The following is a 23,424-nucleotide window of genomic DNA, read 5'->3' on the forward strand; positions in this document are numbered from 1 at the left end:
AACACCCATCCTTCTCAAACTCTTGCAAAAAATTGCAGAGGAAGGAACACTCCCAAACTCATTCTATGAGGCCACCATCACCCTGATACCAAAACCAGACAAAGATACTACAGAAAAAGAAAATTACAGACCAATATCACTCATGAATATAGATGCAAAAATCCTCAACAAAATACTAGCAAACAGAATCCAACAACACATTAAAAGGATCATACACCATGATCAAGTGGGATTTATCCCAGGGATGCAAGGATTGTTCAATATATGCAAATCAAACAATGTGATACACTGTATTAACAAATTGAAGAATAAAAACCATATGATCATCTCAATAGATGCAGAAAAAGCTTTTGACAAAATTCAACGCCCATTTATGATAAAAACTCTCCAGAAAGTGGGCACAGAGGGAACCTACCTCAACATAATAAAGGCCATATATGACAAACCCACAGCAAACATCATTCTCAATGGAGAAGAACTGAAAGCATTTCCTCTAAGATCAGGAACAAGACAAGGATGTCCACTCTCACCACTATTATTCAACATAGTTTTGGAAGTCCTAGCCACGGCAATCAGAGAAGAAAAAGAAATAAAAGGAATACAGATTGGAAAAGAAGAAGTAAAACTGTCACTGTTTGCAGATGACATGATACTATACATAGAGAATCCTAAAGATGCCACCAGAAAACTAGTAGAGCTAATCAATGAATTTGGTAAAGTTGCAGGATACAAAATTAACACACAGAAATCTCTTGCATTCCTATACACTAATGATGAAAAATCTGAAAGAGAAATTAAGGAATCACTCCCATTTACCACTGCAACAAAAAGAATAAAATACCTAGGAATAAACCTACCTAGGGAGACAAAAGACCTGTATGCGGAAAATATAAGACACTGATGAAAGAAATTAAAGAAGATACCAACAGATGGAGAGATATACCATGTTCTTGGATTGGAAGAATCAACATTGTGAAAATGACTATACTACCCAAAGCAATCTACAGATTCAATGCAGTCCCTATCAAATTACCAACGGCATTTTTTACGGAACTAGAAGAAAAAAATCTTAAAATTTGTATGGAGACACAAAAGACCCCGAATAGCCAAAGCAGTCTTGAGGGACAAAAACGGAGCTGGAAGAATCAGACTCCTTGACTTCAGACTATACTACAAAGCTACAGTAATCAAGACAATATGGTACTGGCACAAAAACAGAAACATAGATCAATGGAACAAGATAGAAAGCCCAGAGATAAACCCACGCACGTATGGTCAACTAATCTATGACAAAAGAGACAAGGATATACAATGGAGAAAAGACAGTCTCTTCAATAAGTGGTGCTGGGAAAACTGGACAGCTACATGTAAAAGAATAAAATTAGAACACTCCCTAACACCAACACAAAAATAAACTCAAAATGGATGAGAGACCTGAACGTAAGACCGGACACTATAAAACTCTTAGAGGAAAACATAGGAAGAACACTGTTTGACATAAATCACAAGATCTTTTTTGATCCACCTCCTAGAGGAATGGAAATAAAAACAAAAATAAACAAATGGGACCTAATGAAACTTCAAAGCTTTTGCACAGCAAAGGAAACCATAAACCAGACGAAAAGACAACCCTCAGAATGGGAGAAAATATTTGCAAACAAATCAATGGACAAAGGATTAATCTCCAAAATATATGAACAGCTCATGCAGCTCAATATTAAAGAAACAAACAACCCAATCCAAAAATGGGCAGAAGACCTAAATAGACATTTCTCCAAAGAAGACATACAGATGGCCAAGAAACACATGAAAAGCTGCTCAACCTCACTAATTATTAGTGAAATGCAAATCAAAACTACAATGAGGTATCACCTCACACCAGTTAGAATGGGCATCATCAGAAAATCTACAAACAGCAAATGCTGGAGAGGGTGTGGAGAAAAGGGAACCCTCTTACACTGTTGGTGAGAATGTAAATTGATACAGCCAATATGGAGAACAGTATGGAGGTTCCTTAAAAGACTAAAAATAGAATTACCATATGACCCAGCAATCCCACTACTGGGCATGTACCCAGAGAAAACCATAATTCAAAAAGACACATGCACCCCAATGTTCATTGCAGCACTATTTACAATAGCCGGGTCATGGAAGCAACCTAAATGCCCATCGACAGATGAATTGATAAAGAAGATGTGGTACATATACACAATGGAATATTACTCAGCCATAAAAAGCAACGAAATTGGGTCATTTGTTGAGACGTGGATGAATCTAGAGACTGTCATACAGAGGGAAGTAAGTCAGAAAGAGAAAAACAAATATCGTATATTAACGCATATATGTGGAACCTAGAAAAATAGTACAGATGAACCGGTTTGCAGGGCAGAAATTGAGGCACAGATGTAGAGAACAAACGTATGGACACCAAAGGGGGAAAGCTGTGGGGGCGTGGGGATGGTGGTGTGATGAATTGGGCGATTGGGATTGACATGATGTGTATAAAATGGATGACTAATAAGAACCTGCTGTATAAAAAAAAGAGGTACCTTCTTGATAAAATGTTTAAAATAAAAATGTAAAAAGAAACAATAACAACATTTACCTCACTATATGTATGGTTTTTCTAGGACCACTTTTTCCTTTCTTCCACACCAAATTGTTCAAAGAAAAAAATAATATATGACAACATATAACTGAGCTCTTCCAATGGGGCAGACACTGTGCTAAGCATTTTTCATATTATACTGCTAACCCTTCCTATAAGGAGAGTGTTAGTATCCTCACATTAAGGATGAGATTACCAAGAATATTAGTTTACTGGAGCTGCCATAACAAAGTACCACAAAATGGGTGGCTTAAAGCAACAGAAATGTATTTTCTCACAGTTCTGGGGTCTCGAAGTCCAAAATCAGCCCTGTTAGCAGGGCTGTACTCTCTCAAGTTTCTAGGAGAGAATCTGTTCTGTGCCTTTCTCCTAACTTCTGGTGTTGCCAGGCATCCTGAGTTTTCCTTGGCTTGCAGTTGCATATTAACTCCAGTGTCTGCCTCCATCCTCACGTGGTCATCTTCCCTGTGTGTGTCTCTTTCTGTGTCCTTTCCTCTTCTTATAAGGACATCAGTCATATTGTACTAAGGGCCCACCCTACTGTAGTATAACCTCATCTTTACTAGTTATATCTGCAACAACCCTATTTTTAAATAAGGTCACATTCTGAGGTTCTGGGAAGGACATGAATTTGGGGGGATGCTATTCAATCCAGTGCATGGAGACTTAGGTCAACTTCTGTGTGTTAAGTTGCCCAGTCTGGATGGAGCCAGGATTCAGGTAGAGTTGCCATCAGAGCCTGTCCTCCTAACTGCTTCATTATTCTGCCCATGTTCACTCGCTCATCACCTCATAGCTCCTTCCCTCCCTTGTCTATGTGATCTGGTTTCCAGTCCCAGATCAGTATTAACTCTTCTCCTGAAGTCCTCATCTTCTCACTCCTTCACCTTCTTCCAGCACTGGTGACAGCGTCCTCCTCCTTAACCACTCTGCTGCCTTAATTCTCTGGCAACACTATCTGAGTCTCACTTACATCCCAGGCCACATGTTCCCTCTTGCATTGGCTCATTTTATTTGTCCTATGCCCTAAATGTGGGTGGTTCCCAACTTTCATTTCTCTGTTCTCTCCTCCACATTCCTTCTTTGATGAATCCTCCCTCATTCTCTTGGGTTCAGCTGTCGCTTTTATATCACTGACTACTAAATCTATGTCAATCTACTTCTCCATGCTGTCATCTTCCCTAAGTTCCAGCCTCATACCTCCCAACTCCTTTAGACAAGAAGTTCTACCATCATCTCTGACTCAGATTGCTCAAGATCAGATAGTTTTCTTTTTTGGAAAGCTCTTATTGGTCCTTCCTATTTGCGATGACACTGCCCTCATTGCCTCATGGAAGGATCAGTACAGCAACGCCCTGGTTACCTTGCCAGATGCCAGTGTGCACCCTTCCCAAGCACCTTTCATAACCTTGCCCAACTAATCCTCCCAAACCAATTTTCATCCTGTTACCCCTCTGCTCAGTAATTCCCTATGTTCTTCATGTTTAAAATCCTTTGACTTCTCTTTTTCACCATGCTCACCCAGTATTATTTCCTATGGCTTCCAACGCTAGTAAGGATAATTGCTCCTCTGCAAACCTGAATGTATTCTCATCTCCATACTTTGGCTTATGTTGTCTACTTAGCCATTTATCCTTTCAAATCCTGTCTCTTCCTTCAGGTCCCAAATCAAATCAACTCTCTAGGAAGTTCCCTCTGACCATTTCAACTTCAGTTCATTTCAGTGGAGCCCCAAGGAAGGAATGACAGAAAAGTTGTCATAAATGCAAGATATACTCTCTCTCTGTATCCTCTGTTCTTAGCTTCTTTGTTTACTTTTTTTTTCCATTTCTCTCTCCCCCATCTCAGAACTTCTAAAAATCAGCATACGCATCACTCTACACTGTCTTGTTTTATTACTCTTGCTCTGTATCTCTTCCCAACTACTTTACCAGGTAAAGGAGGGCAAAGGCCACATGCCTTTTTTTTTTTTTTTGTCTATAACACCCATATCACCTAGCAAATGTTAAATATTTATTGAATAATTTTTGTTTGATTCACTTAATTTAAAAGTTTCACAATAGTTTGAGAATGAGAAGAAACCAAGTTTCTAAAACTTAATGTGTCCTACAGACTGGTTTTCTAAGCTAAAAGTATTTCACCCAAGGTAGAGTCTGCAATATGAATATGAATAGTAAAGATAATTTTCTAAATCATGTGGTGAAAAACTAATATCAGGACATTTTAGGGTTGAGTTAATTATCTGCTATCTTTGGTTTTCTAGACATATCCTTAGAGCTACACTAACCAATACAAATTATATTGGTAATACTGGAACTTTTTTATTAGCAATGTGAGTGAATTTTCCCCCAGTCACTAAAAATATGTCATGTAAATTTATGCTTCACCTAAGGCAAATTTCTGAAAACAGAACTCATTGACATTCAGAAGCCAAAAAAACTCAAGTGCTTTATTCTCACAGTATTAAAATTATTGACTACCTTGGAAATAATAGTAAGACAAATAAAACTTGATTTCCTTTCTAAGAACAACACAAAGGGATTAGAATTAAAAACATCTGCAGGAGTCACTGAATATCAAATCCTATGCATTTTCTGACAATGTGCTCTCTCAAATCAGGAAACTATACATAAAAGTTTGACATTGATGTTTCAAAAGAGCAAAGATGATCTAGGTAACTCTACAGTCAGCATCTTAGTGAGTGAGCAGGGAACACTACAAGTTTACAGCTAACATGGACCCTCAGATGGAGGGAGTAGATCAGAGAAAGGCCATCATCCATGGGCAAAGCCAAAGGATATACTGATCATGAATATGTTAGTTGTTTAAGGGATAAAACTTCCCATAGTCCATACTCATTTCTGTATTATTTGGGCCTCTTTAACAAAAACTTGATTCAACAAAAAAAAAGTTAGAAGTTGGGTATTACAATGATTGAGGGGTTTCACAGAACCCAAAGGCAGGAATGCAACTGGAGTTCTGGAAGGAAGTGATACCAGCAATTAACAGCTGGCAGAATCCAGGAAATGCTCTTGGTCCATATCTGCTTCTCCTTTTTGCATTTCCTCCTGTCTTCTTTCTCTTTGAAGACTCCGCTTCTCTGGCCTTCAGTCCACAGTGTGCGCTACAATTGCAGGCAAACTTTACTCTGGACTTAATTTCGGAATTCCTGTGTGAGAGCATAATTGGCCCATTTAGTTCAGGTTGCCAGAACTTTAACAATCACTTGTGGCCTTAGAACAGATTATCTACTGTAAATTTGGCTGCCTAGAGATTGCTTCTGTGGTTTTTCTTGTAACAGGATACTTGAAAATAATTTTGAAATGCTCAGTTTTGTGACCTGCCCTAAATTTCATCAGGGGCAAGAGAACAACTAAACCTTTGAAATAAATTTAAAGTAACAGTTTAAATTTAAAATAAAATTTGTTCCATGATTGCTTCCCTGAGTCATGCTTGTTCAATAGTACAGTTACATTTTGGATAGGGGATTGTGAAATGGACAATTGCCATGGAAGAAGAGTCATTTATGAGTTTGGCAGATACTCCAGGAATAGATGTCTGTTGGAAGTGCAATTTGCGTGTAGCTTACAGTTAAAATTTATATCTTCAGGAAATGCAATTACAAGTGTCATAAAAAGATGTTAAAATGAAAGCTAATATCATCATATTACATGCAAACAAAAAATCTCAGAGTCTTGGAAAAAGAAAATTACATGCAAAATAATATTAGGTTAAAAATGCAATATACAATTTTATGACACTATATACAGAAGATTAGAAAGACCAACCCAAAAGGTCAACTTGGGTGATTTCTGGTTTTCTTGTATAATCATAGGTAATTTTGTTTACTTTATACTTTAACATATGAGTTGTCATAAGTGAAAAACTATTGCTTTTAAAACTTAAAAAGGTTATTTTTATAAAAAGAAAAATAACATTTTTGCAGTAGGAATATTATTATAATAGTGGAAAAAGTGCTTTGATAGGCTAATGTGTAAATAGAAAAGAACAACACATCAGATTAGTGTATTGAACAAGAGTAATGCTGAAGAACATCCAGGTTCCTTTTGAATGAACATTTCCCAGTTGAATATCTAATTATTCCAGTACCTTTCGTTGGAAAGATTTTCCTTGCCCCCCAATGTATTGCTTTGGTACCTTTGTTGGAAATTAATTGATTTTACGAGTGTGAGTCTATTTCTGGGCTCTCTATCCTGTTCCATTGATGTTGCTCAGTCCTTATGCCAGTATCACACTGTCCTGATTAATGTAGCCTTAGTAAATTTTGAATTCAGATAGTGTAAATCCTCCAACTTTGTTCTTCTTTTTCAGATTTACTTGCGTGTTCTAATCCATTAACATGGTACATATGTCCATTTATTTGGGTTTTCCTTCATTTCTCTTAGCAATGTTTTGTAATTTTTAGTGAAGAGGTCTTGCATGTTTTGTTTAATTTACCTCTAAATTTTTATGTTTTAGTTGCTATTGTAAATGAAAAATTTTAATTTTATTACCATTAAGTCAGTAAGTTATAAAAGAACAATTGATTTTAGAATATTGACAATGTATCCTGCAACATTTTAAAATTTGCTTATTAGTGCTAGTAGTTGATTATAGGTTCCCTAGAATTTTCATACAAACACATTACGCTCTTTACTTCATTTTCTTGCCCTAGTCCACTGGCTGGGGCCTCCATTACAACATTAAGTGGAGACATCTTTGCCCTGTGTCCAGTCTGAGAGGAAAAACTCTTATTCTCTCACCACTGAGCATTATATTAACTGTAAGGTTTTCATATATATCCTTTTTTTTTTTTTCTGGCTATACCACACAGCATGCGGGATCTTAGTTCCCCACCAGGGATCGAACCCATGCCCCCTGCAGTGGAAGTGTGGAGTCTTAACCACGGGACCGCCAGGGAAGTCCCCCATAAATATCCTTTATCAGGTGAAGGAAGTTCCCTTCTATTTCTGGTTTACTTAGAATTTTTTTGTTAATATCATGAGAGTTTTTTTAATTTGTCAAGTACTTTTTACACATCTATTGAGAAGATCCTATGATTTTGTTCCTTTTGTCTGTCAATAACAATGAGTAATATTGATTGACTTTTAAATGTGAAACCAACCTTGCATTCCTGGGATAAACTCTACTTTGTCATGGTATATCATTCTTTTAATATATTGCTGGATTCCATTTGTGAATATTTCGTTAAGGAGTTTTGCATCTATGGTTATAAAGGATTTTTTTGTAATTTTCTTTAAAAAAATAAAATTTACGTTTTATTTAGATTAAAACACATTGTACAAAGTTTTTCTCACCAAAATAACAGCAATAATTTCTGTATTACTTTTATATAGGCAAAAAAAATTCCTATTTTTCCCAGGTAATTTTTATAAATCAAAACAAGGCAGTAGGTATGGTCATGGAGAGAAAAAACAGTCAAATAGATGGTCAGTAGCCTTGGCTTCTGATTCTCTCTTGACCATGAAACAAAAGTGTTCAATGTACACCTGCTAGAAAGACTATACTCAGCTAAGGTATAAATTTGACAAATGATTGTAAATAACATCCAGAAGAAGAACCACAGTGGATTGCTTTCTATTCGAACTTCAATTTTCTACTTAATGGAGACAAAATCTACACTGCAGTCTCTGTTTGGTGATCTCAAAGTTTATTCTACTTGTTGGTAATTTCCTTAACTGCCCATTACAGATTTTTAACCACATACTAAAACACCTACTAGTCAATGGTCAGTCCTGAGCTTTTTTGCAGTATTTTATGAAATATATTCCTTCTCCCCACACCTCTCTGACATTTATTTCCTCAAAGACCTGGAAACTAATACCTAATAATTTGATTCATGGCAATAATAATGTTCTATTTCAAGTGACTCAACTAAAATTTCCCCGGAGTACCACCAAGAGAAATCACAGAGAAATGAAATGTTCTTTCAATGCTGTCTTCTGAAATGAGAGGTCTTCAGAGAATAAAATTTCAAACAGCCGCCATTTAACCGGCAGTTTATCAATGTTTAATGCATTCAATGGAAGGCTCAGAAACAAATAGTCAGTGATTAAATGGCCTACATACACCTTAGAGCTTTTCCTCCAAATATCAACTGTAAGGATAAAACCAATTTTTAAAACTTCTCTTAGGTATTTTCAGTGTTCTTTTTAAAGTACTTGTAGGAAACTCTGGCTTAAATTCATAGTTTGATATATGTGTCTACCATTAAATTAAGATCTTATTTTATATCAAGATTTATGTTAAACAAAGTAAAGTTATTTGACCTCTGGTCTGTTGAAATATTTCTTAATTATGCTTAAGATGCTTTCATCTAATTTCATTGCTCTCATTCTCAAACTTCATCAAGGAAGAATACACAGGACCTTCAGCCATGCATAGACATTAAGAAAAAAATTGAAGTGAGACAGGTAGGGGGCTTTGTACATGGTTAATGGAAGCTCTGTGTCCTTTTCTCTGTGTTTTGTTTGATCCTCCAACAATGAAGGTTGGCAGAGAGTGTGTTGGGAATGGATAAGCCACTTTGGTACATGTTGGCATGGTGTTGAATGTGAGCTGTTCCATGACTGGTGCTGTAAGAGATAAGCATTTAAGAACTGTGAGGCGCCCATACATTTGTTCTCTATGTCTGTCTCTATTTCTGCTTTGCAACTAAGATCATCTGTACCATTTTTCTAGATTCCACATATATGCATTATTATACGATATTTGCTTTTCTCCTTCTGACTTACTTCACTCTGTATGACACTCTCTAGGTCCATCCACGTCTCTACAAATGACGCAATTTCATTCCTTTATATGGCTGAGTAATATTCCCTTGTATATATGTACCACATCTTCTTTATCCATTCCTCTGTCATGGGCATTTAGGTTGCTTCCATGTCCTGGCTGTTGTAAATAGTGCTGCTATGAACATTGGGGTGCATGTGTTTTTTTGATTTATGGTTTTCTCTGGGTATATGCCCAGTAGTGGGATTGCTGTGTATGTATGGATACCAAGGGGGAAAAGGGTGGGGGGGCGGAATTCAGAGACTGGGATTGACAAATATATATTGTTGATACTATGTATAAAATGGACAACTGATGGGAACATGCTGTATAACACAGGGGAACTCACCTAGTGCACTGTGGTAACCTAAATGGAAGGGAAGTCCAGAAGGGAGGAGAGGGGATATCTGTATGTGTATGGCTGATTCATTCTGTTGTGCAGTGGAGGCTAACACAACATGGTAAAGCAACCATACTCCAATAAAAATTAATTTAAAAAAAAAACTAAGAAAATTTTTTAAAAAAAGAACTTGTGAGGTGCTATTGTAAGAAAATATCTTTAACATCCTGAATAATGTGTTTCATTGTTGGGATACTAAGTATTTGTTTATACTAATTCTCAATGGTTAGTTGAGATTATCTTGCTGAGCCCAGAGGAAGTTCCAGGAAATTCCATTTAAATATCAAGTTTGGTGCTGAATCATGGCTTTCTCGAATCAAAATTTACGATAAACATAAATATTTTCCATCTCTTCATGGAGTGCAACTCTGCTGCAAAGAAATATTGGAAATGCGGCCCTGGAAATTTTTTCCAAAGGCTATTTTAAAAAATAGGATACTTTTATGAACAACAATAATAATTAAAACAAAATCTGTTAATGCACTACAGAGAACAAAAGCTCAACCAGCTATAAAGTTATTCTATCTAACATTCGTATCATTATTTATACCATCTAAACACAAAACAAGTATTTACAGGAGTTCTACAAAACTTTCAAAAGCATCATACCCGCCTATTCATTGAGACTGGCAAATTTCCTTCAGTTCATGTGCCTTTTATCCTTCACTGTTCTGAAAGAGGACAGATATTACATTGTTAAGTTCTAAAGTAGTTGTGATCAACAGAAAAAAGAGCAAACATCTTTAATTTCTCCCAAAGCAACAGATACTCCCACAACAGACACTGCTTTTGACAACTACGTATTTAAGGCAGAGGAAGAATAGACTGTGGAGATATTTTGGGGTTGTTTCTCTAAAAGTCTAGTTACCAAGAGTTGCGTTTGGGAGAAAGTCCACTAGACATAATCTAAGCCAGACCACATCAGTGCTCCATGTTTGTCCCCCACTCTTCCATTATCATAGTGTGAAAGTTCGTAGCCAGAATTTCTGCATCAACTTCAGAAGGTAGAAAGCCTATATTCCTCTGTCTGGATTGAGATTCATTGATGAACCTCACCAGTACTGGTGATTGCTCCTCCCCTACTATGTCCATCTTATTCTCAGTGATAATGGAAGAGGTGAGTCTCTCACTTTCCTGTTTCTCTCCAATGGCACTCTTGCAGTGTCCAGCACCTATTTCTGCTGTGTTTTCAAAAGGATGGATGTGTTAACTGCTATTGTCTTGAAGCATTTTCTCAGAACTGCCTCACCAGAATATCCTCTGCACTCCAGCAGGAGAAAAGATATCTTTAGAGATTTTGTCAGCTTCATGTTAATCCAGACTTGTGCTTTATAAAAATCAAACTTCAGGTGAAGATTTTAGCTGCTCCTTGTTTTCATTCTCTGCAAAGTTTAAGGATAAAAATGCCTTCATCTTGTTATTTACCTTCTTTCTCTGCATTTGAGTGGTGAGGATTGCTATGGTTTCTTTATTTCTGAGTTTGTTCCTGTTCAGAAGTTTTACCATTTCTTTTTCTGTTTGTGTTCTTATTTCATGATCTCTCAGTTATTTTATTGATTTTCAGTGTCTCCATGTGGATTGTTCAGATGACTGGTGAAATCAACCACTGCTGGCATAGCATAATCTCAAAGAACTCCTTTTTAAGTAACTCATTCTACAAACCATAGGTCTCCTAAAGCATTTGGCAGTAATGTTTGCTTAGCAGATCAGGTGTTTTATCTTCTAAGTCACATATCTTACATTTCTTCACCCACTTCTGGCTTCTGTCCAGATCTTTCAGAAACCTAAAGAAAGTCAGATTGGACTGCATTATCTTCCATGTTCAGTTGGGGGCTGTGCAAAAGTTTGATATTGTCGCCCACCAGCCAGCCAGCCTGCTCTTCCCTCCCCTCTCCCCAATTCAGGGAAGCTTGTCTGCCTGTTGGTAGTGGAGGAAGGAAACTAAATTAGGTAGGCAGTTTGACATGACTGGTGTTTTAATTTTCTTTTTTTAAAATGCCTGTGTCAGATTTAGTATCAGGGTCATGCTAGCCTCATAAAACACATTGCAAAGTGTTTCCTCCTCTTCTGTTTTGGAAAGCATTTGTGTAAGATTGATCTCTTACCTAAATGTTTAGCAGAGTTCACCAGTGAAACTGTCTGACCCCGATGTTGTATTTGCAAAAAGATTTCGATAACATATTCAATTTACTTAATAGATATAGGGCCAGTAAAATTTCCTATTTCTTCTGTGTCTGTTTTGGTAAGTTGTTTTATTCAGAGATTTCATCTAGTTGTTGAATTTATTAACATAAAGTTGTTTACAATATCTGTAGCATCTGTAGTATATTCACACATTTATTCCTGATATTGGTGATTTTTCTTATTTTTTTCTTTATCAACCTATGTAGGGCTTATCAACTTTGTTATTCTCTCAAAAAGAAAAAAATTTTATGTGTTAATTTTCTCTTTCATTTATCTATTTTCTATTTCATTGATTTCTCCTCTTTACTATTTCCTTCATTCTACTTACTCTGGATTTACAGATCTTCCTCAACTTACAATGGGGTTATGTCCCAATAAACCCATTGTGAGTTGAAAATATCCTAAGTCAAAAATGCATTTAATATATCTAATCTACCGAACATCATAGGCTAGCCTGGCCTACCTTAAACATGCTCAAAACACTTAACAGTAACCTACAGTTGAGCAAAATCATGTAACACAAAGCCTATTTTATAATAAAGTGTTGAATATCTCATGTAATTTATTGAATACTGTACTGAAAGTGAAAAACAGAATGGTTGTAAGTGTATCAGTTGTGTACCCTGTGATTGTGGCACTGACTGGAAGCTGCAGCTTGCTACCGCGGTCCAGCATCCCAAGAGAGTATCATACTACATATCGCTAGCCTGGGAAAAGACCAAAATTGAAAATTCAAATCCTACTGAATGCACATTGCTTTTGCACCATTGTAAAGTTCAAAATTCATAAGTTGACCCATTGTTAGTTGGGGACCGTCTGTACTTTGCTCTACTTTCTCTAGGTCTTACTGTAGACTCTTAGGGCATTGATTTTATACCTTTATCCTTTCCTTATCTAGGCATTTAAAAGCTATAAATTTTCCTTTAGCTGTAGCTCACAAATTTTGATATGCTATATTTTCATTATAATTCAGTTTGAAATGTTTTCTAATGTACCTTGTCATTTTTCCTTTACCCATAAATTATTGACAAATATTTAATTTCCAAATATTTGGGTTTTATCCCTCCTACATCTTATTGTTGTTGATATCTGACTAATTGCCTTGTGATCGGAAAACATAGTCTATATTATTTCAATCCTTTAAATTACATTAGAACATGTTTTATGGTCCAGCAAATGGTTTATCTTGGTTAATATGCCATGTGCACTTGAAAAGAATGTTTATCCTGCAATTGTTAGGTGTAGTGTTCTATAAATGTCAATTAGGTGAAGGAAATTATAGTGTTACTGAGATCTTTTGTCTATTTGTTCTGTCAGTTGCTGAGAGAAGACTCCACTGTAATTGTGGATTTGTCTCTTCCTTTAATTATGTTACTTTTTCATCTAATGTATTTGAACCTCTTTTATTAGGCATATACATGTATGATTCTTATGTCTTAATAAATTTATCCTTTTTATTGTTCTAGTGTGTCTCTCTTTATCTCTGGTAATACTCTTTGCCTTGGCATCTGTTATATCTCATGCTAATCTACCTATTCCAACCTTCTTAGGTTTTCTGTTTGCATGATTTATCTTTTAATATCATTTACTTTCAACCTGTTTGTATTTTTATATTTAAAGTTCATCTCTTATGGAGAGATTATGTTGGGTCTTATTTTTTTTATCTATTCTGAGAATTTCTGACTACTATTTGGAATGTCTAGTCCATTTACATTTAATCCGATTATTGATATGGTTGAGTTTGGACCAACCATTTTACTAGTTGTTTTCCTTTGGTCCCATCATTTTTGTATTTGTTTTTTGATTCTCTGTTCCTACTTTCTTAATTTCTTTTGATTTAATTGAATCTTTTTGAGAATCCCCTTTCAAGGGATTGTGGCTTTTCAGTTATATCATTTTGCATTATTTCAACTGGTTGCTCTAGGAACCACAATATATACAGCATCCTTAATTTTTCACATTTTTCTTACATTTAATATTGGACCATTTCATACAAAGTGTAATGATCTTTCAAAAAATATAGATTTTTAAGCTCCTTCCTTTATTTTTTAGTTGTCTATATTTCATCTACAAATATTATAAATCAAACAATAAAATGTTATAATTTTTGCTTTAAACAGTCATACATATTTCTAAAAAACTACAGAAAAAATCTTTTATATTTAGCCACACATCTATCATTTTTGGTACTTCACTTTCCTCTGAACATTTGAATGTCCCTTTGGCATCAGTTTTTCTCACCTGATGAACTTCTGTGGTTTTTTGTACTGCAAGTCTGCTGATAAAAAGTTCTCTTAGTTTTCATCTTTCTTTATTTTGCTTTCATTCTTGAAGGTTATTCTCACTGCACTGAATTGACTTTTTTCTTCTTTCAGCGTTTTAGAGATGTCATTCCATTATCTTCTTGTGTCCAGTGTTTCTGACAAGAAATCATTGTTAAATCATATCATTCCACTGCATGTAATAAATTAATCTGTAGCTAGTCTGCAGTTGCTTTCAAGAGTTTCTTTTAAACTATAGCTTTTAGAAGTTTGACTCTGATGTGCCTAGATATGCTTTTCCTTGTATTTTTCCTGATTGGGGTTTACCGGACTTGTTAGATGTGTAAATGTAGGCCTTTCACCAAATTTGGGGAAATTATCACTATCATTTCCTTATATATTTTTTTCTCTCTTATTCTAAGACAACAAGTACACAAATGTTAGACCTTTCTACAGTGCCTGCATAGCTCACTGACACTCTTTATTGTCTCCAACCTTTTCTTTCAATTTTTCAACTTAGACACTTTCTATTGATCTATTTTCAAATTTACTTACTCTCTTCTCATTTCGGTCTGTGTCAAGCCACTTCGTGAATTTTTAATTGTAAATATTATATTTTCCATTTCTAGAATTTTCAGTTGGTTCTTTTTTGTGGTTTCAGTTTCTCTGATAAGATTTTCTATTTGTTAATCATAAGTGTGTTTTCCTCTAAATCCTTGAGATGGTTACAATAGTTGCTTTAAAATCCTTATCTGCTAATTCTAACATCTGGGTCATCTCAAGGTCAGTTTCCACTTATTGCCTTTCTTTTAGATTTAATTGGACTATTTGAAGTTTACCCCATGTGTATGTAGTTCAGGGATCAACCAGAGATTTTGGCCAAGTTTATATACAGAATCCCCCTCTCCCCACCATGTCTATCGCTTTCACCTTTCCAGGATTCCAACCCCCCTCAGGTTCCAGCTGTGTGGTGTCTCCAAACTCTGACCTATGGCTTTCCAAGCCAGTAAGACTATGGATTTCTATTAGAACTTTAGCCACTCAGCAAGCTGAAACTAGGGCTTAGCCTCAAACAAAAATCTGTATCAAAACAGGAAAATTACCCTGTGCCATTTACTTCTTTCAAATATAGATTTACTTCATTTCTTTTAGTTCCTCTGACTGCCTTCAAATTATTATATTTTATATTTTAGTTAGAGTTTATAGTTGTTCTCTGAGAGATTTGACTGATAGAAGGTACTTTTCCACTACTGGAAACCTATTTGCATTACTTTTTAATTCACTGAGAAATCAGAGATTACTAATTAGTTTTCCCATTACCTCATGTAGCAGTTGCCTGGTGTTGGTTGTAAGTAGATTTTCTTCTACTCTACCACTGTAAAATGTTTAATTTATTCTTTTTTTTTTAAAGAGATTCTCTCTCTTTTTAAAATTTATTTATTTTATTTATTTTATTTTTGCCTGCATTGGGTCTTCGTCGCTGCACATGGGCTTTCTCTAGTTGTGGTGAGCGGGGGTTACTCTTCATTGCGGTGCGCGGGCTTCTCATTACGGTGGCTTCTCTTGTGGAGCACAGGCTCTAGGCACGCAGACTTCAGTAGTTGCAGAACGTGGGCTCAGTAGTTGTGGCACACGGGCCCTAGAGCACATGGGCTTCAGTAGTTGTGGTGCGTGGACTCAGTAGTTGTGGCTTGTGGGCTCTAGAGCTCAGGCTCAGTAGTTGTGGCTCACGGGCATAGTTGCTCCGTGGCATGTGGTATCTTCCTGGACCAGGGATTGAACCCGTGTCCCCTGCATTGGCAGGCGGATTCTTAACCACTGCGCCACCAGGGAAGTCCCTTGATTTATTCTTTGATTGATTTGTTTTGTTTATCCCCACATATTTATCAAGGATCTGCTATGTCCTAGGTACTGGATACATAAAAGTGAATAAGGTACAGTCTCTGCCCTCACAGAGCTCAGAGTCTAGTGCTATACTGTTTATCACAGTAGTGACTAGAACACATATAGAACATTTCCATCATCCAAAAAGTTCTAATGGACTGTCTTGGTGTAGTGGAAGAGAATGATATGAAAATGCATCACTAAAATATAGCATGAGAAAGTATAAGAATAGAGTTGTATATAAGGTATGACAGTTGAGCAGAGGTGATACTACTTACTTGTTATTACAAAGATCCAAAGGGGAAATGATTCTTAAGCTGAATTTTTATTGATTAGAAAGATTTGATTAGTCATCCTAGGGAATATAAATAGCGTATCAATAAGCTCTGAAGACTTGAAACAGATAAGGGAACTACAAGAAAACTCCTGACTCTATGTATCTATTTTAGGGTTAGTTTTACTACATAAAACTATTCTGTAGTACTTTCTCACAGGGATTAAAAACATTTACTTAGTTAATTATATTCAAAAGAGTATATATTTTGGTTTTTTTTAATAAGAAAAGGAAGAGCAACTACAAACATGACTCTGAAGCAACTGCATAATCAAATTTCAATTCATGTAGCCTATCCCTTTGCCAAGATAGTTAGTGATATTGAGGAAGTAGCTGTCTGTCAACAGATTTGATTACCACTGCTTTTAGACAACTAAAAATAGTAAATCTCAGGTGTTAGAATATCAACCAGGAACTACATAAAAGTTCTTCTCCATTAGGTTTTGGACAGGTAACATATATTTGCTTTTAAATATCTTGTTAAAACTGAAGGTTTTACTGTATTAAAAAAGTGGTAGTAATTTGTACCACCCACCAATTGCAAATGCTGCATGAATGATTAAAAGAGTTTCATGTCTTTGTAAAGAGTTGTAAGAACATAATGATTTATTAGTGTTCCAACTGCTGTCTTTTTTTTCCTTTCATGTCTTGACAATTTTTATCATACATTCCTTACTGGTGATTTAGTAGAAGTAGTAAGCAGATCTTAACTTGAAAATTACACAACTTCCTTACTTAAAGCTGCAGGCTATTTGTTCCAATTGCCATTTTACTTATTTAGCAAACTTTTATTGATACCTCATTATATGCCAGATATTGTTTGAAACTGGGGGCCCCAAAATGAAGAAGCATAGTCTCTTTCTTTAATGAGTTCATAGTCTAGTGAACATATAGAGAAATATTTGCAGTAAATTTTGTAGTAGAGTGATGTTCAAGTTGCATGTGGAGGCTAGCCTAGGCAGTCTTCATAAAGAGGTTAAATTTCAGTGTGATACTAGGAGTATGTCAATTTTTAAACCTCATTAAATTGAACACTTATAATTTATTCATTTCAATCTATTTAAATTTGACCTGAAAAGACTGTAGAGAGATATTGAGCTCTAGTTAATAGGATTGCTTTTTACAGGGGTATGGGTTGGCAATTCTGAGAAGTCCTTCTGTGTATTGTAGGCTTAATTTTTATATATATGAATGATATAGATATAGAAATATGTTCTTAATGTTAAGCATGTTGATTTTGATAAATATACTATTGTTTATAAGGAAAAGTTCTCACAAAAATAATCATTATTTAGGGTAAAAGATACAATGACTCCAGCCAGTTCTCAAATAATTCATAAGATATATAAATACAGATATAGGTAGATAAATATATATAAAGAGAGAGAAAGGCAGAGAGACAGAGAATGATAAAGCAAATGAGGCACATGTAGATAGCTGATGAATCTGGATAAAGTTTATTTAGGAGTTTCTCTTACTATTTTTGCATCATTTATCTAAATTTTAAATTATAACAAAATTAAAAATTATGGTAAGTTTCACTTATCCTTAAGATATAGAAAACTAGGGACTTCCCTGGCGGTCCAGTGGTTAAGACTCTGCGCTGCCAATGCAGGGGGCACAGGTTCCATCCTTGGTCTGAGAGCTAAGATCCCACATGCCGTGCAGCACGGCCAAAAGATTAAAAAAATATATATATATATAGAAAGCTATATTTTAGAAAGAAAACATCACTTCCACAATAATAACAAGAAAATGCAAGATAAACTATAAAATTATAACTCTTTTTGAACCCATCAGAGAACTAAGTTTGCAGGATAGCCAAGAAGTCTGAAATTTAAAGAAGACAGGCCCTTCTAAGGATATAAGCACTGTCACACCTGGGTCAAAGCATGAGAGGAAGAGAAGTTGATGCCATATAAGGAAAATAAAATAGGAAGAATAGGACAGACAATATTTGAAGCGCTAACAAAAATAACATAAGGAGAAAGACTTCAAAATGCATATCCAGGAAGTACAGGAAACCCCAAGCAGCATAAATGTGAGAAAAAGACATCCACCTAGACAAATAACAGTTAAACTGCTGGAAACCAAAGATACAGAGAAAGTCTTGAAGGCAGTCCAAATAAAATTACAGCAGATTTCTCATTAGAATATATACAACCCAGAAGATAATGGAGTGACATCTTTAAAATACTGAAAGAAAAAAGAGAAACCTACCAACTCAGAATTCCACATAGATTCAGAGAACTGCCACTTCAGGGAAGCTTTCAGAAGTGCAGTTGTCAGGTGCACACTGGATATCCCCTCCAAAGCCGAAGACGAATTGCTGCATCTTGAAGCCCCACCTCAGAGAAGGAAGCACGGTACCTCGTAGGCCTCTTTGAGTTCTGGAGGCAATTCTTTCCACAGCTAAGAACACATTGGGTGGCATGATGGCTACCAGCTTTGAGTGGTGCCTGAAGCAGGAAAGGACTCTGCAGTAGATGCAGACCAGGATGCAGGCCTGTTATCTGTGAAAGGTTAGTCGGGAGGCAGAAGAATATGTTAGGAAGGGTCTCAAATTGCAGTGTTGCCGTGCAAAAGTCTCAGCCAGCCCAACGGGAGCTCGAGAGCAAAGATTGCCTGGTGGAGGGTTTCCACATTGATCAGAAATGGACAGGCCCTGGTACCTCTACTGGGCTCATAAACTGGCTCAAGACTGCCTCGTAAAAGCACAGCCTCAGCTCAACTGCTGTGGTGGATCCCAGAGGCACTTCAGTCAAGGCTATGAGCTAACTGTACGTCTCACAGCTCATCTGCTAGTTCTTTCTTGAAGGGAGACCCGAGTAACACCTCTGCGTGATGGCCATACCTGCCCTTTGGAAAGAATTCTCTCTCTGCTTTCTACCAAGATGCTGGTGTGTGTGTCTGTGTGTGTGTGTGTGTGTGTGTGTGTCTGCGTGCTCGTGCAACTGGCAAAGATTTATTTAACACATTAAAGAAGGAACTAGCATGATGACAATGATAGTTTAAAGAAGGAGAGGAAGAACTATTATATCTAGTCAGTGAATGAAAAGAATGCTGAAATAAAATTACAAATTAGATGGAAACTGATCAATGTCCTATAAAACAATAAAACCACAATCTGTAGGATTTACTTTTTCTACTGGACGGGAATAAACTGCAATATATAGATCTTCTCTAAGTGAACGTTAACTTTACAGAGCCTGGCCTAATCAATAGTAAATAATCAAACAAACTTACCTTCCCCTAAAACAGTGGTTCTTAATGGGGCCAAAGTTGCACTCCCCCACAGAGATATTTGACAATGTCTGGAGACATTTTTAGTTGTTACAACCGAGGGGAGGGAGGGAGGGGATGCTATTGGCATCAAGTGGGTAGAGGCCAGGGACGCTGCTAAACAGCCTACAATACCCAGGACAGCTCTTACAACAAACGATTACCTGGCCCAAAATGTCAGTAGTGCCCAGACTGAAAACCATGTACAGATAACACTTCACATGGCTTATTAGACAATGCTCCAGTATGACATAGAAAGGACATACGAAGCACAGTTTTCATGTCTCTTGACTTCATTCCCTTAACTGTAAAATTGGGATAATTTCCCTTAACTGTAAAATTGGGATAATGATAGTAGCAACCTCATGTAGTTTGGGGGAGAATTAAGTAAAACAATTGTTGATTGTATTTTTACACAAATGGCCACCAAATATATATCCCATCCCAGGTGGGGTTTACGTTCCCTCTCCTTGAGCCTGGGTGGCCCTCTGTAACTGCCTCTCTCAGTGGGACACAGCAGAGGTGATACTGCGTGACTTCCGAGGCTGGGTCATAGAAAGCAGTGCAGCTTCCTCCTGGCCCTCTTCGTTGGGATCCAACCTGAAAGAAGTCTGGCTATTCTGGGGAATCAGAGGAAGGTCTCCAGAGAGACAGGGCTCTGTAAAGTTAACGTTCACTTATAGAAGATCTATATATTGCAATTTATTCCTGTCCAGTAGAAAAAAATAAATCCTACAGATTGTGCTTATATTGTTTTACAGGACATTGATCGGTTTCCATCTAATCTGTAATCTTATTTCAGCATTCTTTTCATCCACTGACTAGATATAATAGTTCTTCCTCTCCTTCTTTGAACTATCGTTGTCACCGCGCCAGTTCCTTCTTTAATGCACTAAGTAAATCTGTGCGAGTTGCACAGACACACACACACAGACACACACACCAGCATCTTGGTAGAAAGCAGAGAGAGAGTTCTTTCCGAAGGGCAGGTACGGCCATCATGGAGAGCCAGGGAGAGGTGCTGGATGCAGCCCCAGCTCTTTCAGTCTCCCCAGCTCAGCCACCAGACATGTGAACCGAAGAGTCTTGGAGATGCCCCAGTCACCATCTGACTGCAGTCTCGTGAGGAACCTCCAGCTAGAGCCATCCAGCGGAGCTGCTGTGGAATTCCTGGCTTACAGAAACCGTGGGAGATAATAAACGATCATTATTTTAAGCCGCTGTGTGAGGGGACGATGTGTCCCGCTGCAGCGGACAGCCCAAGCACCAATGCTCATCCGGCCCTTAGCGCAGTGCTTGGCTTGTAGTTCGGACATAATTGGTCACTTTTTTACTGTAGTGTTAGTATTTTGTAGTTTTAATTTTTTCATGAGTATTTAATTAGTAATTAGCATTTAATTTGTAGCTTTACTCTGCCTCTATGCACTAGAGGGCACTCTTATCCGTTGGCAGATGGTCTCAGACATGCAGCTGAGGTTCTCCAACCAAGACACCAGGGGGAGCCAGCCCCTAATTTTTCACTATCCCTTTCGGAAGGTGAGCTTGAGGGAATGGAAAAAGGCTTCAGAACCAACGAATTCGCATACATAAGGAAGACGTTTTGGAAAACCGTCGTAAACACAGTCTAAAAAACAAGAAAGCTTATCTCTGATGAATAACGCTGCCCCCGGACTGTATGTGCAGACAAAGGAGAAGAAAATCCCCACCCACACTTCTTTTTTTTCCATTTTAAATGTGGTAGAGCAGGTTGCCTTTTCCTTAATCCCTGAAGAGGAGAAGGGATCTGCAAACCTATGATTTCTAAACAATGTTGTACCTAATCTTTACCACATCTAGAAACGTGGCAAAAGCAGTCTCTCTGCCGCAGTTAGCTTCTGATGGCGAGAGGGTAATTCTGAATACTGTTTCACAGTGTCCCAAATAATATTTGTACCACTACTTCAACTTACAGATTTTAAAGTTCCCATTTTTTTTCTAGGTCTTTATTTTATATACACAGGATTTGATAGTCTAGTAACTGTGAAAATGGGCCATGATTATGATTGCAGGAAATTGGGGAACCCAAACCCTTAAAATGAATTTCCTGAACCAAATACATTGTAAGTCTCCCCCTTTTCCAACAAATTCAAAGCAGACTTTACCCATAATCATTCACAGTAACCTGAGAAGGTTGGCAGCCTGCACCGATGATGACGGTCTGCCTGTCTCGAAGTACCTCTTGAAGGCTGGCCCTCCCCTGAGGTGGCTCAAGTATAGCTGGGGCTTGAATGGAGCAGGGGTTTTGAGAATAAAGAAAGGTTTATGGTGAGCTTATCTGATTAGAGCCTTACGCTGTGAGGTCAGGACTCTGCAGGCTGGTAGAGTATAAATCAAAGGGGACTAGAGTGGGAGAGAACTGAACTCTGAAGAGCTGATTCTTTGAGGGTGTCCTGTAACTGACTCAACCCCAGCTCTAGCTGACCTACCATCTTGATGATCAACCACAAGAGATTTGATCAACTCAGATCCTGTTGTTTTGTTTTGATCCCCACCATAGGGATTAAAACAAAGCCAAAACAAACACAAATGTATGGTAAAGGTAGTAGAATGATGTTTCTACCTAACATGTGTCTGTAAATGATGGGATCGCTTTTCAGGTATAACTTATGGCAATGTCTCATCACTTGGTGTTCAGAGGATGTATATGTAACATACTTATCTATAACACACTAATAATAGCAAATGCTGCCCTCTTTGGCTTAACCACAAATTGTGGACTATGAGAACTTCAGAGTATCTCCAGTCTCTCAGCTAGTAATGGAAATTTCTAGAGCGTTTCATACATGCACTCCTAAGAAGCCCTAAAGCTCCCCAAAACCACCTTGTAGACCCGAAGTAGCAGATGTGACACACCCAGTGTACTCTTTAGAGGCTGTGTGGCTGGGTCCCCAGGTCACTGATTCTGACCATGAAGAAATGGTGGTAGATGACATTAGGGTGCATCATTTAAAATCCTACGAGAATTCGCAGGACAAGGGAATAACTTTGAGTTGGGAAACTTTAAAGGACTTCATGGAGGACAGCCCCCCAATGAGGAGTAGGGTTGGGCATACAGTGATGGAGTGAAGGGTACTCTGGGCAGGGCTGGGTAAGCTGAGGCATGAAGGCAGAAGTGAGTAGGTATATTTGGGAACAGTTCAGTCTAACTGGAGCATTATATGAAGGAAAGCAGCAGCAGAAGGGCCTAGAAAGGATAGATTTAAGTCCTAAATCAAAGTCAGAAATTTTTATCTAGTGAGCTAGGCCAGCTCTATCCAACAGAAACTTGTGCGATGATGAAAATGTTCCAAATATGAGCTGTGCAATATGGTGGCCCCTAGATGCATGTGGCTATCAAACACTTGAAATAGGCTAGTCAACTAATGAACTGAATTTTTAATTTAGTTTAAATTAATTTTTTTTTTAATTTTTATTTTTTTACATTAGGGTTCATTCTTTTTTAAAATGTTAATGGAGTATAGTCGATTTTCAATGTTGTGTTAGTTTCCTCTGTACAGCAAAGTGAATCAGTTTTACATATACATATATCCATTCTTTTATAGATTCTTAATAGTCATATATGGCTAATGGCTACCGTATCTAGTAGTGCATTTCCAGACAGTGGAGAAAGGACATGATCAGAAAGGTGCTTCGCTTTAAA

General features: G+C 37.1%; 1 pseudogene; it reads right to left on the minus strand.

Annotated features, from left to right (window-relative positions):
• LOC103008615 (52 kDa repressor of the inhibitor of the protein kinase-like) overlaps nt 1-23,424 on the minus strand; it is a 59,722-nt pseudogene that overhangs the window by 12,329 nt on the left and 23,969 nt on the right.

The sequence above is a fragment of the Balaenoptera acutorostrata genome, chromosome 10 (assembly GCF_949987535.1).
Source record: "Balaenoptera acutorostrata chromosome 10, mBalAcu1.1, whole genome shotgun sequence".
Classification (NCBI taxonomy): Eukaryota; Metazoa; Chordata; class Mammalia; order Artiodactyla; family Balaenopteridae; genus Balaenoptera; species Balaenoptera acutorostrata.